Below are 13,291 nucleotides of genomic sequence, written 5' to 3' on the forward strand. Positions count from 1 at the left end.
TTATGTTTGAAATCCAAGCAGATTAAAAAAAAAAAAAAAAAAAACCCTACTCTTTTCTAGTAGATCTAGATCTAGTACATCTACCACTGCCCCTGCCCAAATGTGAAAGAACTCTTCATCTCTAAACGTTGTTACTTTGGAGGTAGGAATTCCAAGAGCAGAATCGTAAAAAGCTAACTTTTTGAGATGAAGGCTTTAGCAAAATTCTTTTCCTTAGATAAATAATGCAATTATCACATTTTTAAGAATATTTGGACTTATGGCCAAAAAAGGTTAAATGTTGAAGAAGAGAAGGGTTTAAAAAATCTTTTCATAAATGTAAAATACCCCTTTGGTTAGTCCTACTTTATAGAAAATAATGAGCATCATTCTTCAAATTTGGATTGAAAAGTATGTTTCCACATAGCCAAGGCAAACTGGCCTCATTGGTTTGGAAAGGGCTTTCCTAGGGTAAAAACCATCATAGGACACAGCCAACCACACAAGCATTCCTTCTTGACCATCTTGGAGAGCTCAATAAAAGCCTGTTCTCTAATGCTCTTCTATGGCCTTCCATCAGAGTCATCCAGGTATTTGAAGCCTACGCACAAAGAACAATTTTAACATTTGAAGAATATATAGGAAAAAAATCTTACCAAGATTGGAAAGGATTTCATCTCTCTCTGGGTACATACCTGTGTGTGTGTGTGTGTGTGTGTGTGTGTGTGCTTTATAATATTTTTTTTTTTTTTGAGAAAGAAAGAATGAAAGAGAAAATCCCAAGCAGGCACCACGCTCAGCGCAGAGCCCGACATGGTGCTTGATCTCATGATCCCGGGATCATGACCCGAGATGAAATCAAGAGTCAGAGGCTCAACCAACTGAGCCACCACCGCCTCTATATGCTTTTTATTATTAGTTAGACTAGTACAATGAACTTCCGTGTACCTATTACTCAGCTTCAATAATTGCAACTCATGCCAATCCTGCTTTATCTGTCCCCCATTCTCCATATCATTTTGAGAAAAATTCCATTCATCATGCCATTTCATCTGTAAATATTTCAGAATGTATCTCTAAAAGGAAAGGCCCTCTAAACAAAAGAAATGACCTTAATATCATTATCACATTAAAAAGACTTTAATACTGATTTCTTGAGCTCATCAAATATCTAGTGGGGAAGGATTTCTTGAAAGAAAGAAAAGGTTGGGGAGAACAGGAAGTAGGGAGGAGAAAGGAGGAGGAGGAGGGTAAGGAGAGGAAGATGGGAGGGAAAGATCAAAGCAGGAAGCAGAGGAAACGAAGACAACCTATAATATAAAAGAAAAGGCACAAACCTCATGGAATAACTTGATACATTCTCTCACATGATTTTTTTAAACTTCTTTATTTAGAAGACACCATAAACAAAATGAAAAGATCACCCAGAGAATGGGAGAAGATCTTTGCAATGCATAAAACAGACGAAAAGTTGGTATACTGAATATATAAAGAACGGTTACAAATAAGGAAAAGAAAATGACCCTACAGAAAATGTTATAAAGTATGTGCACTGGCATAGTTAAAGATGTAGACAGAATTTGTGAAGGCATAAACAATTTAAAAGCCATTGAAAGACACGTGCTTCTGCTTTGGTTCTGGATTGGTCTCTAGCCTCGGGGCAAAATTGTCTGTTAGGGAGGAAAACATTGGAGTCCTTAATCAGAATTTGGAAATTTAAACCTAAGACATTGTGATAATTGGATACGTAATTGACAGCAAAATCACTTTAGGCTAAATGTCTAGAATTTTGAACCACCATTTTACTGGAAAATATTAAAGACTCCATGCCACTCTCCCTTATTGTAAACCTTTTAATAGCTTCCTGTAACACTTGGAATAAAATTCCAAAATCCTTAACAGTGGAAGCTGCCATATTTATCAGTTCAAGGTGCCCTTAATACCTCAGTCATTTGTTTTCAAGGTGCTCTTGGGCGCAAAGAAATCGCTAACGGTTATGTTTAGTGACTAGTTAAGTTCAAGCGACTTAATATATACGTCCTAATAGCGCCTGCTGGACAGTACATAACTTCTTAAACCGTGGAATCAGATTGGAAACAGCCACCTTCATTTTCTGCTCCACACGGATCCTCTTGAGGGACTAGCTTTCTATCACCAACATCGGAAAACTCCTCCAAAGAACGGCGGGATTGAAGTGTGAACGAGGTTGTTAGTAAGTTCCCGTGGTGTCCGAGAGATGTCGCTGTGTTTCCCTTAAAACTTAAAGCAACCGCAGCNACAGGAGGGGGTGGGAGGTGAGTGAGGAGCTTCAACGTGGCGTTTGGGATTGGTTTTACAGGACCTGCATTAGTTGGCCCCTAACCATTTCAGCCTCATCTGGTAGTGCTCTCCTTCTTGTCCACTACCCTGTAGCTTCACTGACCTTTTATTTTCTCTGAAAAGCCATGCTTCTTTTTCCCATGCTGTTGTCTTTGGAGGGCTCCTCAACAGGCCAATGGATCTTTAATGCTCCTAATCTATATGATCCCTGTCATTTTTGTACTAGACTATAAACTGCATGAAGGCAGGGCCCATATTTGTTTTGTTCATCTTCGATCCAGCGCCTAGCACAGGTCTTGGCACAGAGTAGGAACTCAATACTTGAAAAACAACAAAAAATAATAAAGAGCCCAAATGTTCATCAACAGATGCATGGATAAAGAAGAAGTGGTGTGTGTGTGTGTGTGTGTGTATATATATATATATACACACATGTGTGTGTATATATATATATATTGGAGTATTAGTACTTGAAAAGAATGAAATCTTACCATTTGCAACTGCGTGGATGGAACTAGAGGGCGTTATGCTAAGTGAAGTTAGCCAGTCAGAGAAAGACAAATATCATATGACTTCACTCATACGAGGAGTTTAAGATACAAAACAGATGAAGGGAAGGGAAGGGAAGCAAAAATAATATGAAAACAAGGAGGGGGACAAAACATAAGAGACTCTTAAATACAGAGAAGAAACAGAGTTGCTGGAGGGGGTGTGGGTGGAGGGATGGGCTAAATGGGCAAGGGGCATTAAGAAGACACTTGTTGGGATGAGCAGTATATAACAATACATAGGGGATGGATCACTGGATTCTACTCCTGAAGTCATTATTGAACTATATGCTAACTAACTTGGATGTAAATTTAAAAATTAATTAATTAATTTAAAAAGAAAAGATTCTCTCTGCTCCTCTCCCCAGTCAAGTGTTCTCTCTCTCTCTAAAATAAAATTAAAAAGAAGAGAATCTTTGTAAACACAGATGAGGTGATGGTTTCTTAGATTTAACAACAAAACACAAGGACAAAAGAAGAGATAGATAAACTAGACTTCATCAAAATGTCAAAGTTTTCTGCTTCCAAGGGCATCCCTAAGAAACTGAAAAGAGGGGCACCGGGATGACTCTGTCGGCCAAGTGTCCGACTTTGGCTCAGGTCATGATCTCATGGTTTGTGAATTTGAGCCCCATGTCAGGCTCTGGGCTGACAGCTCAGAGCCTGGAACCTGCTTTGGATTCTGTGTCTCCCCTCTCCCGCTTTTGCTCATGCTCTCTCTCAAAAATAAACATTAAAAAAAAAAAAAAGAAGCTGAAGAGACAACCCAGAACCCACAGAATGAGAGAAATTTTTTCCTAAGTCCTATATCTTATAAGGCACTTATATTCAAAATATATAAAGAACTCTTAAAACTCAATAAAAAGACAAATAACCAATTTTTAAAAACTGAACTGAAGATATTAACAGACATTTCTCCAAAGAAGATACACAAATGGCCAATATGCACATGAAAAGATGCAAATCAAAACCACAATGATGTACCACCTCACATTCAGCAGGGTGACTAAAATAAAAAAGACAAACAAAAACAATTGTGTTAAAGATGTACAGAAATCGGAACATCGTGAATGAGGTGGCAAAATGTGTGGCCGCTTTGGGAAAGTTTGGCAGGTCCCCGAAATTTTAAACATTAAGTTACCATATGACCCAGTAACTCCACTCCCAGGTATATACCCCAGAGAAATGAAAATATATGTTCGTGCAAAAATTTGTACATGAATGTTTATGACAGCATTATTCACAAGAGCCAAAAAGTGCAAACAGCTGAAAGGCCCATCAATTAATGAATGGAAAAAGGAAATGTGGTGTATGTGTGCAACCAAATAGTATTTGACCATGAAAAAAAGAATGAAGTACTGGGGTGCCTGAGTGGCTCAGTCGGTTAAGCGTCCAACTCTTGATTTCAGCTCAGGTCATGATCTCACACTTTATGAGATTGAGCCCCACGTTGGGCTCTGCACTGACAGCACAGAGCTTGCTTGGGATTCTCTCTCTCCTTCTCTCCCTGCCCCTCCCCTGCTCACACTCTCTCTCATTCTCTCAAAATGAATAAACATTTAAAAAATTAAATTAAAAAAACATATTTGAAGTATCTTTGTCGTCTCCCTCACTACCTGCAGAGTAAAATTCTGACTGTAGGATTGTATACAAGGCTCATACAAGCTGATACTTCCTACCCCTCCATCTTCATCCCTTGCCCAGTGTAGGGGCTCCAGTGATCGCAAACTACCTGGGGTTTCTTATGCTTTACTCATACTGCTGTGACTTTGTACATTAGGTTCCCTCTGCTTTGAATGCCCTTCCCTGTCTGCCTAGTGAACTCTCACTTGTCTCTATGGACTCACTCTTTGTGCCCCCAGCCCATGCAAGGCACATGCCACTGGGGCATGTATGCAATTGCTGCATAATCATTGACTTCCTTGCTATTGTCTCACAGAACTGACTCTTCAAGGCAGGAATTATGTTATTTTTATCTTTGCATTCTCAGCTTCTAGAAGATGTGCTCAATAAATGAAACAGAGATGAATGACTGCATAAGCTTTTGTCATTCTTGATTTAGCTTTTGATCTCTTGCCTATTCTTATCCATGTCTGTTAACATATAGTTTTCATATGTAATGCTTTTCCTGTCTATATGATTTTCTATGATTAAAAAATCTACAACTCTTGTAGTAAAGGATGCTAAACAAAGAATTCCCACCTTCAATAAATTACTATCAAGTTTCCTCAAATGTTTTTGTATGGTTGTATAATTTAGGTAACCAGATGCTACTTATTATCATGATTCAATTAATAATAAATCACTGGTAGATGGATGTGATAAACGTGTCCGTGGGTTAACACATTGCAAGTCGCATCTATAAATGTAGAGTTTGCAACTGCTTCAAATGATATTTCACTACTTCCCGCATTTCATTGCTGCTACTCTCTACCTCATTGCCTCATCACGCGGCCTAACGCTAAGTTCCTTTACTGTGAGGTCATGTTCCTAAGTTAGAAAGAACAAGAAATGAGACGTGTTAAGACCCAAAGTGAGTTTGGTGGATCAGAGAGTGAGTCACACAGATCAGACTCTGACACACCATCTCCCACTATGTTTATTTTCTTGTTCAAAGTTCCAACTTGAATTTAGAAAAATACATGACTTGCCTCCTTAACCAGTCTTCTGGCTCACGCGTGGGTTAGGAAGGATATGTCAGAATAAAGAAGGCATGTGGGTAGAAAGGTACGTTTTGAAGTGGTGAAGGTCCTTACGCTCACATTTGTCTTTGTCGGGAAGTGGCTGTGGGAGTCGAGCGTGACATGTCTTGACAGTGAGTGGGGCCGCATAATCTTCCAGATCCAATGGCGTCGATAGAAATTAAAAAATTATTCTAAACGTTTACACACCACAGCAACTCCGTCTAGTTTGTTTCTTGGGAGAATATGCAGAAGGGGATGTTCACTTTTCCGCTTTTCTAAGGAATCTTGAATAAACATACTTAAGTGGAGTCTTAAAAATTAGTACCCACGAAGCCTGGCATTGTTTCATGACTGTTGCCTGTGAGTTGGTGTAGGGGAGGAAAACTTCCTTTTCTCCTCCTAGATTCTTTGGCTGCCCTAATAATTAAATAGACATAAAACAGATTAACAAGAGGGGTGCCTGGGTGGCTCAGTCAGTTAAGCGTTCAGCTTTGGCTTAGATCATGATCTTACGGTCCAGTTCGTGGGTTCAAGCCCCTCATCTCTCATCAGGCTCTGTGCCGACAGCTCAGAGCCTGGAGCTGCTTCAGATTCTGTGTCTCCCTCTCTCTCTGCACCTTCCCCACTCAAGCTCATTCTCTCTCTTTCTCTCTCTCTCTTAAAAATAAACATTAAAAAAACAGATTAACTGGAAAAAAAACCACTTAATTTCGTACATACAACAGCTCATAGAAATGTGAAGCCCAAAGCAGGCAGCTTTTATCCCTTTTAGACAAAGAAATAATAAATGTGTGAGGAATTAGCAAGACAAAGAAATTTGAGCTTGGGTTGGAAGCTAGTAAGGAAGTAACAAGGGCTGTTTATACAGCCTTCTTGGGCCTGAATTCCCTATCTCTGGTGATAAGGATGTCTCTTCTCCTCCTCATAGTACAGGAAGGGTACCTTTCACATGGGAGATATATTTCCTGCTTTCGGGGCACAGAGAAGGATCAGAGTGTGCTGTTTGCACTGGATGTTCTTAAGTAACTTTAATTTAACATAATCAATATGCTGGGGGCACCTGGGTGGCTCAGTCAGTTAAGCACCTGACTTTGACTCAGGTTATGACCTCACTGTTCATGAGTTTGAGCCCCGAGTCGGGCTCTGTGCTGACCGCTCAGACACTGGAGCCTGCTTCAGATTCTGTGTCTCCCCTCTCTTCGCTCCTCCCCTGCTCTCACTCTGTCTCTCTCTCAAAAATAAATAAACTTTAAACAAAGTTTAAATAATCAATATGCCAAAGTGGCACAATTTGGGGCGGCCTACCCTGAACCCCATCATTGGTAAAATCATGCTCTCACCTCCACTTCACGGTGCTAACAATGGCCTTTAGGATTCCTATGCCTGTAGTGGAAGGAGCTTTACATATATAATCTCACCTGATCCTCGCCATAATTCAGAGAGGTAACATAATCCCCATTTTACACAGGAGGAAACAGCCATAGACAAGTTAAATAAATGGCCCAAAATTGCAGCACTACCATGAGTCAGAGCTGAGATTCCATTCAGATCCATCCTCCATGAGGTTACTCTCACTTAGTTCCTAAACAGCTGTGGGCTGCTGCCATCCACGTGCAGTCCAGCAAACGGAAAATTACAGCTGAGATGTGCATTCTAGTACTGGATTGGTTAGGGTCCTTCTGTCCCATCTGTTAGTTATTTGCTTGGGTTTGAAATTGCTAAAGAGAACAGATGTGGTGTGGGAGACAGAAAAATGGCCCCTGTTAAAAAATTAAATTCAACCAAGTAAGGCTGAAGACCTAACTGGCTTTATGAAATGATTCATGAATCGGCAGCATCCCTCTAGCAAGTAGAGAGATGTTCTGAGGAGTTGTATAAAGTATAGGAAGGAAAGTGGGGCAACGGAGTTATTAGCAAAAGAAAGGTCTGTTTGAGGACAGGACATCTTTTGATGTGGGTGGGGGGTACAGCAGGGTTTGTATCATGCAGACTGCCTCACTTGTGCTGATCAGAAATTTTCTGATCGACTTTTCAAAGGTCACATTCCTGGATAGGTTGAAATTGTAAATAATTATTGGGTTGCTATCATGAGAGGTAGGGGGACAAATGACTCTACTTGGGGCTTGTTCTTTTTTTTTAAATATCCCCTAAAGAAGTCCCCATTTGAAGTCCCAGAACTTGTTGACTATGTTACCTTACAGAGCAAAAGAGACTTTGCAGATGTGATTAAGTTAATGACTTTGAGCTGGGGGATTATCCTAAATTATCCAGTGGGTCCTAGATATTCACAGTGGTCCTCAGAAATGAAAAAGGGAGGCAGGAGACAAATTCATTGAATCAGAGATGTGAAGACTAGGGACCTGGGTGTCTCAGTTGGTTAAGTATCTGACTTGGGCTCAGGTCATGATCTCACTATTCACAAGTTTGAGCCCCACATCCGACTCTGGGCTGACAGCTCAGGGCCTGGAGCCTGCTTTAGACTCTGTGTCTCCCTCTCTCTGCCCCTCCCCTGCTTGCACTCTTTCTCTCAAAAATAAATAAACTTTAAAAGAGAGAGAGAGAGAGAGATGTGAAGACAGAAGCCACATGGGGCCATAAACCAAGGAATGCAGGCAGCCTCTCAAGGCTAGATAAGGCAAGGAAGCAGATTTTCCTCTTACAGCCTCCAAAAGCAAGTAGTGCTGCCATCACCTTGACTCTAGCCCTGTAGGACTCATTTCTGACTTCTGACCTCTAGAACTGTAGGACAATAAACTTATATTGTTTTAAGCTATTAAATTCATGGTAAGTTGTTACAGCAGTCACAGGAACTGAATACATACAATGTCTGACACTCAGATCCCTCCACTACACAGGGACCAAAATTCATGCAGCAATGCTTGGTAATGCTGTCCCTTTACCAAGTGGTGGTAGGTTCTGGTCATAAACAAGAGGTATGAAGAGAAGGAGTTGTTACTGGCCCTGAGGCCCTGAGGTTACTGGCCCCTAACAAGGGCCCATAGAAAGACCTAATGATCTTCAAGAGCTTCCTTTTTGTTCTCTTTATAGCACTAAAGCATCTTAAGTGTATTACTTCATTATAATTGAGCACCTACTATATTCCAGTTTCCAGAAATTCAAAGATTGAGGAGGATTCAGATCCTTAAGGAATTTATAGTCTAGCAGGGTGGCAGAACACATAAACAAACTATTACAATGCAATAAGATATGTGCGAAGGTGAAAATATCTTCAGGAAAAACATCCTGGTATATGGAAATTATTAACTCTGCCAAGGGGTGGAGCTTGTGGGGGGCGGGGGAAGGAGTTTGCAGAAGGTTTGATGTCACAGCTGGGAGTGACTAACATCTTTGGAATCCCAGTTTTGATGGGAGACATTCTGACATCTAATCTAGATGTCAGACCTGATCTCTGTCAGGGTTGTATGCTTTTGTGGAATCTCTTGTCTTCAAATTTCAAGGCTGAGGAGGGAGGGAGACCCTGAAAGGAAGAGTCCAGGAAGGAGAAGAGTTTGTGATACTCAGACAAAGCAAATGTTTAGAGCACTGGGGATCCATTCTCCATGATTTCTGTGGAACTTCAAGAGAGAGAAAGAAAGAGAAAGATTTTGTAGGCATTCGGAAAGAATAGCCCCAAGATGTGCCACTTTGGCATGAAGATTATTTTGAGCTGAAAATAATCAAGGCCCAAAAGACTCAGGAAAAAATTCTGAGCTTCGCCGCTAATTGCCTAAAGGAATTTAGATAGAGGACACACTCCAGGAAGAGAACTATCACCACAGATAATGACATCAAAATATGAACTATAGAGAGGAAACTAGCAAGGCCTATTTGATCAAAGTCCTCTCTATGTCCCATTGTTTCTGGATGGCCCAGCAATCATATTTTTACCAAATATTTACTCTTTCCTTTCTTCCTGTGAATTGTCTTCCTTCCCTTTGAAGTCCTACTCCTCCTTAGTTCAGGATGACATATATACCTCATTTGGGGGCACCTATCTAGCTCAGTCTACAGAGCATGTAACTCTGGATCTCAGGGTTATGAGTTCAAACCTCACATTGGACATAGAGCTAACTTAAAACAAAACAAAACAAAATAGCATATGTACTTTGCCTGATTTGTCTTTGGAATCTCATGTTTGTTTGTTTTTAATGTTTAATGAGAAAGAGAGAGAGAGCCTGCGTCACTGCACGCGCACACATGCAAGCAGGGAGGGGCAGAGAGTGAGAGGAGAGAGAATCCCAAGCAGGCTCCACCCTGAGAGCACAGATCCCATGCAGGGCTCAATCCTACGAACCACGAGATTGATGAGGTTTGGGGGTGATGGGGGGGGCGGCGGGAGTCCAGAGCTGACCGCCATGAAAGAATTCTTGAAGATGTTTTTGGTGCAAAAAAGGTGATTCTATCAGAACACAGGGACAGGACCCTTTGGCAGGAAGAGCTGCACCGGCTCACTGTGTACTATTAACTTGGGGGAGGTAAAGTCAAAAGGGAGGCCTCCAGAGGGACTTTGCTATGTGAAAGAGGACTCCTAAAATACCTGAGACCTTGATATTGTCAAGCTAAGGTTCCCCCCCGCCCCCGCCTCAAGTAAGGCATTAACATTAGGATAGTAGAGGGTGCCTGGAGAAATGTTATACTCCGTATTTGTCTCAAGTATTTGTCATGGTTTCAGATTATAAGAAAATTTAATTTTACCTGCCTTTCCTTCCTTCCTTCCTTCCTTGCTAGCTTGTGCTTTGCCCCCAGCCTACCTAGCACCTCCCCCCCACCCCCCCACTCCCAGGTGGGATCTGTGTGACATTCCTCAGGTACTCCTGGCTGCCCAAGAACAAAGGAAAGGACAGAAACAAATGGCTTACTGATAGGGATCAGAGTCCTGCAGGACAAGAGTCTCCATCAGTTTACAAATATCTTAGTAAATTACAAGACTAAGGCAATCTTATCAATAGCCTAATCTCCAGAAACCTGAAGACTCAGTTTTCTTGGAGCCCCAACATCACCTCTCCATGGTGATATGGGGAACAAAGGCAAGAAGAAAACGGCAGGTAAAATTGAATTTTCTTATAACCTGCAGCCCGTTGACAAATACTTGAGGCAGGCAGAGTAAAGCCTTCTCCGGGAACTCCCTACTGTCTTAATGTTAATGCTTTGCTAAAGGGAAAAACAACCTTCCCTTGACAATAAATAGCTAGGCCTCCAGTAATCTGTGATTTCTTGGAAACTTCCCTTTTGACTTTATCTCTCCCAAATCCAAGGTATATAATCAGTTACCTGTCACAACCCTAGTGCAGTTCTTCCTGCCGATAGGTCCTCTCCCCCTGTTTAATAAAATCACCTTTTTTTTTTTTTTAACGTTTATTTATTTTTTAGAGACAGAGAGAAACAAAGCATGGCCAGAGAGGACCAGAGAGAGAGGGAGACACAGAATCTGAGCAGGCTCCAGGCTCTGAGCTGTCAGCACAGAGCCCAACGTGAGGCTCGAACCCATAAATGGTGAGATCATGACCAGAGTCTAAGTCAGATGCTTAACCAACTAAGCCACTCAGGTGCCCCCCTATAATCACCTTTTTGCACAAAAGACATCAAGAATTCTTTCTTGGCTGTTGGCTCTGAACCCCACAAACCCCACCATCACCACAAAGCTTCATCAGTCAAGATCATGACCTGGGCTGAAACCAAGAATCAGACGCTTAACCAACTGAGCCACCCAGGTGCTCCTGGAATCTCATGTTTATTTGGATTCCCTTTATATACAAAATGAAATTTGACTTTCCTCTGTTAATCTGTCTCTTGTTAATCTTATTTCAGACCAGTCAGAAGACCTTGAAGGGCAAAGGAAAGTTTTTCTTCCCCAGAAGTTTCACAAACTATAAAGTACCAGCCTAATATGAAGTATTGTTATCCACTTGCTTGGGGTTCATGCTTAGACACTGGGAAATTTCTTCTCAATTTTGTCTCTAAACTAAGTCAATCTTTCCATTAAGAAAAGAAACCCAAGCTGTGGACATAAAAACTAGGCTATGTTTGCTGGGCAATGCCTAAAATGCTCCATTTAAAATATATTAAATTTTGGACGAAAGGATTTATCACACAAACTAGGGCATAATCCCCTCTTGTTATGATGTCCCATCACTAAATTTACTTAATCCTGATATATATACACACCATTTCCTGAGAACACTGGTATACTAGGAAACTGAATTTTAAGGTGGAAAGGACTTTTTTTGGTAATTTTTTAAAGTTTATTTATTTTGAGAGAGAGTAAGAGCTAGCAAGGAATGGGCAGAGAATGAAGGAGAGAAAGAATCCCCAGCTGGCTCTGTGCAGCACAGAGCCCAATACAGGGCTCGAACCCACGAACTATGAGGTCATGACCTGAGCTAGAGTCAGACACTTAACCAACTGAGCCACCCAGGCGCCCTAAAGCTGAAAAGGACTTTAAAGGGGCGCCTGGGTGGCTCAGTCGGTTAAGTGTCCGACTTTAGCTCAGGTCACGATCTCATGGTTCGTGTGTTTGAGTCCCACATTGGGCTCTGTGCTGACAGCTCAGAGCCTGGAGCCTGCTTCAGATTCTGTATCTCCGTCTCTCTCTCTCTCAGAAATAAATAAGACATTAAAAAAAAAAAAGGACTTTGAAGATCATTTAATGAGAGCTTGTTTTACAGATGAAATATCTGAAGTCTTCGGGGTGGGACACCCTTCAAAGCTACAGAGACAGGGCCAGTGCCAAGATTAATCCCCAAGTCTCCCACTCCCAACCCAAAGTTCTTGCCTGTGCACTAAACCTCTGGTTTAGTTTGTATCAAGGTGTATCTGTAATTTTGATCCCAACAGTTTTAGGCAAAAACAAGATGCTTTTCTTAGTGCCAGTCTTTTTCACAAAGTAAGTTTAACTGTTGATCAGGGCTTTAAATTTAAGTTACCAATTTTACAAATGAAGAGAGTTAGGAAGAAATAGTCAACGTTTAGGAGAAAAGGTAGCATAAACCAACCCAAAATAGTTAAACATTTTATTAAATCTTCCTTTCATTATAGATAAGCACATAAATCGCCTCACTGATAATACGGTATTTTCATATAAACTCACAAAGATGAAATCTTTATGAAAATTGTCCTCAAGTATAAAGTGACACTTTTTTCTATGGTAAACGGGACACATATTTAAGTATTAAAAAGGTTTAGAGAAGAACCTTGGCTCAGTAACGCGGCACTGCTAGAAGAGGTTGTGATTGCCAAGGAGGAGGAATCTCTACTCTTGGGTCCATTTATTCGATGTCAGCTGTCACAGCCGGGGCTTCATGAAGAAAAGACGACCAGCAGAGAGTACATCCATACCCTATGAAGTCTAATATACAAGAGAATATTACCAAGGGCTGTTACTACCCAGTTTCTCCCCTGTTGTTGTTATGTCAACCACAGACTTGGGGAAAGTGATTTTCCACTTCTGTTTATCATTTCGTTTTTGCTGAGTAATTCAGTCAACTGAGGTAACCCCCCCCCCCATAGTGTTCATTCTCATTTGATTAGAGGAAGGAAATCTAAACAATTCACACCATCTCAAGTGTGTTTTCCAAAATGCCTCAAAACGCTGGACACTAACCCCTTTCGGCGGAAACCCCAGTGAATATGAGAAAGACACCTTGGAGCACCGCTGCCCTCGCCAGCGCCCAATCCCGGGAGCAGCGCCCTCGGGGAGGCAGCGTGGAAGGGCCCCTCGGGGAGTCGAGCCTTCCCAGGCCAGCTGACGGGTGGTGTCCGGAG

The sequence above is a fragment of the Crocuta crocuta genome, unplaced genomic scaffold, assembly GCF_008692635.1.
Source record: "Crocuta crocuta isolate KB4526 unplaced genomic scaffold, BGI_CrCroc_1.0 scaffold65, whole genome shotgun sequence".
NCBI classification, from domain to species: Eukaryota; Metazoa; Chordata; class Mammalia; order Carnivora; family Hyaenidae; genus Crocuta; species Crocuta crocuta.